Here is a 3,759-nt window from a genome sequence, read left to right on the forward strand (position 1 = left end):
ATATTCCTCTTTGTGAAAATTACCATGGAGGCACATTCGTTGCACGGTTAAATTGTGAAATGAGCGGATGTATTTACATGTTGATCGCCTCTTTAACAGGGCTAACTTAAACTTATTTGACAATAATTCCACTAGTGCGCGTTGGATATGAGATGATAGATAGCCAACCAGGCACGTAGCGCCAAGTTGGCTATTATCATCTCATACCAACAAGCACTAGTGGAATATTGTTTTATTAAAAACGCTCAAAAATTATGGATAAATCTTCCATGTTTTATTTTGTAAATACAAGAAAACTGATGCGTGCAGTTACTGCTATTTGTAGAGCATGGTGTAATCGCTCATATACCATGATGGCTAAGCCAATCAAAACACTAGAAATGCATTATCCAATAATCCAGTTTTTAATAAAACGAATTAGTTGATAAATTCAGTGTTCTGATATCACTCCTCATGTAGATGTGATTGCACCAACCATAGGACAGCACAACGTTGCCACCACAAGATTTGGTCCCGGTATCACAGTTCCGCACCAATATCGCAGAGGAGTATCTACATAGCTCTCTTAAGACTAGAAGTTCTTGCTTCCGGAAGATAGTAGGTCTGTTTTGCAGGCAGCCGTGTATCAGTATAAGCTAAGTATGCGGGGATTGACCTGTTACTGGGAGGTTCGCAATAAAGTCGAGGTCTCTCACGATTTTTCTTAAACAAGCCACTTTTCGTCCTGTTAAACGTGTCTGACACTTCTTACAAATCGATTACAAATGACTCATTAATATTAATAAATAAACAGCATTTGGAATGGAACCAAAATGTTGTGAGTCTTGAAAACTTCCTTGACGATTATGAGAACTAAATCAAGCTAAGGAATCCTTGGTGTGGTTTATCTGGCTGTTGATAAATTGAACATCGGTTATGTATTGTGCAGCTGTTAAATGGTGTTTGGTGATAATCCTCGGACATCTCACCAACAGCTCAATGTCACTTGTGTTCGAGTCAACTTAGTTTTGAGAATATTTAATTTGCGGGACGGTAAAATTATTTCATTAGGGAAAAACGCCAATCCAAGACAAGCAGTTACCAAAACAGTTCTTTTAATGAATCCGGTGGACGTTTATTTATTTCGCAGTTATCTTTTTCTCCAAAACCATTTGTTGCCATGTTAAGGTAAACGAATACCTCATTTTCAAGCAAAGAAAATAAGCGGCTTTTTTGCAAAAAAAAAAAAAAAAACAAAGAAAAGCTTCATCCAGACTGGAAGGCGGAAAGGTCCATCATATTTTCTGACATGTACGTGCTTAAATTATTTGACGACTTAATTATGTGGAAAGTGCCTTCTGTTTAGACTCTCTGGGTCTCGAGCGGTTTAGAACATGAAGACGGAAGTAAGAATGCGGAGTTTCGGTCTTCTCAGAATGAGTCAATTAAGCACCATCACCTAAATTGTACACATAAACATTGTGGCTTAATCTTATCGATATTCTCAGTGATCGAAACATGCAAACAGTCACACATTTTGTATGATTATGCTTCATTAATATTTAACTACGTGTAAACAGAGGCTTTAAGTTGATGTTGTTAGAGATAAACAGGTCATTTTGCTGAGCAATGTGAAACGAACAGAACGTCAGAGAACAAGTTGTCTTAAAAGCATTCCTATCTGGACACGCAAGAAGTGATTTAGTAAGAGATTTAAATATTTTGTTGAGGTTGTTCTTTAATACATATATTAATCTTTTTTCCTTTGCCTATGACACACGGTTCAACATCCTCCACCATTCGTTGCTCAACAAATGTTGAACTGAAATGTTGCTCAGACGTGTTGAACGGAACAGATCTGGTCTCTGTTTTCGTTCAACAACGTTCATCGTTTTGAATGGTATATTTTAACATTCAACATGGCATGACACACTGTTCAACATTTGTTGTACAACAGCTGCAACATTTGTTGATCAACAAATGTTGACCCATCTCTTTCTTGAATAAGAAGCCGTTGGCGAGTTGTGTTTCGTTTCTGTTGCTGTTGCGGTAGGCAAACATATTTTATGCAGTATTCACTGGAGAAATCTTGCTTCAACAAAGGAAATTTTGTTTGTTAGTTCATCTATTTATCAAGAAACAAAAAAACGAATCGAAAAAATTTTTTCTGTGGTAGTTTTCTTGTTGACAAAGTTTCACTTGTCCAAAAAATCCGTTGATTAATGGAACATTAAGGTGATTGTTACAAGAAACTCATAACTATTGTTGGTGGCAATGAAATATGTTTAGTTGCAGCAACGTTTAATTTGCAAATATACTTGCAGTCCACTTAAAGTTTTTTTAATTTTTTTTTAAACCGTGAACTACTGTAGATATAATAACCTTTCCTCGTGCTGTTAATGTGGTCGTACGGTAACGTATACAGCACCTTATCTTGACTTCTTGAAATGACTTTGCAACGACTACAAACCGTATAAAAGTAACTTTTGTAAGCGAATTTTCGAATCCGATGATGTTAATACTTTGAATTGCGTGTGAAGGTGAGTTTTGACAGGTGCTCATTGCTACAAGTGCTTAATAAAGAGGTTAAATATTGAACTTCATTTCTTGTGCGCGCACAAGCAAAGTTTTTCCGTACGGACACTAACCGAAAATTCTTCAGCCTCTTAAAGCTGCTAAATTTGTAAACAAAAGCTGTCAGGAAACGGTGCTTGTGCCATAAAACATACTTTGAATAAATAGCTGCTTTTGATCAATGCAATACACAAATAAATAATTTAGAGAGTCCAACGGCTCCTTTGTTCGGGAGGCCCGAAACTGAAGGTATGGAGCTGACACCATTTTAGTCCCAACAAGAAAATCTTCTGGGGACTTGTCCTTCCGATGAGCAACCATCAATGGATGAAGACATTCTTGCGCAAGCTTGCTGTTTTTTGCGAGCACGGCGGGCGTCGACGCATCTCTAGCCTAATAAAAACACTTTTGTGTTTATGCAATTATCAAACAGTTTTAGTTTTATGAAAACTCCTACGATGGCACTTGTGGCTCTCAGAACCTCATTAATGAACCTCATTGCAAACTATGATGCATGACATTTCCTTAAAATCTGTTCAGAAAAATACAGTTGCACACTGAAAAAGATGTTATGATATATCTTTCAAACTGTGTCAATTCTTCTTAAGTCCACGGGGTGATTGTTTCTCAGTTTGGGAGGCTCGATCACCGTTTATACGTATGCTGGCACCTTGAACCTGCTGGTACCGACAAAGTGGCATTTCTATTACATATAGATTAGATAGAAATTGAGTCGCAAATGGTATGTATGCAAGTCATGCAATTAATGTTAATCACACAATAGTTATCAATTATTTACCGAAGTAGAGGTGAATAGTGGTTCAACGAATATTTTTGAAGCCTCAACCTTTCCTTTTTTCTTTTTTAAATACTTTTTTTTTATTTCGTTTACTTTTTTGCTTAAATTACAAAAGAAAGCATCTAAAAGCACTGGGACAACTCCCTTTAAGGACATCAAACGAAAAGAGAACATAAATAACTAATGCTTCAACGAAAAGAAGCCGGACAAATGAATATTCTAATCCTGGATGCCGTTGCGTGCAATTCACGCACCTTTTGGCAGGGTAGCTCTGCTCTCTCTCTACACACACACACACACACACACACCCGCGCTCGCAGAATATGTTTAGAAAAGAGGAGCTATTGGTTTTGAGAGGAGCGACCAATTATACTATACTCAACAAGATGGGAATTACCTGTACAGTT

General features: G+C 37.1%; 1 protein-coding gene across 2 annotated transcripts in view; it reads left to right on the top strand.

Annotated features, from left to right (window-relative positions):
* Positions 1-1,584: 1,584 nt before the first annotated feature.
* LOC138033200 (uncharacterized) overlaps positions 1,585-3,759 on the top strand; it is a 19,796-nt gene continuing 17,621 nt past the window's right edge. Inside the window, exon 1 of one of the 2 annotated variants that reach the window (XM_068880964.1) lies at positions 1,585-1,683. The gene's annotated coding sequence lies outside the window, so the exon portion shown is untranslated. The remainder of the gene's footprint in view (positions 1,684-3,759) is intronic. The other variant, XM_068880965.1, reaches the window with a different exon arrangement.

The sequence above is a fragment of the Montipora capricornis genome, chromosome 14 (assembly GCF_036669925.1).
Source record: "Montipora capricornis isolate CH-2021 chromosome 14, ASM3666992v2, whole genome shotgun sequence".
NCBI lineage: Eukaryota > Metazoa > Cnidaria > Anthozoa > Scleractinia > Acroporidae > Montipora > Montipora capricornis.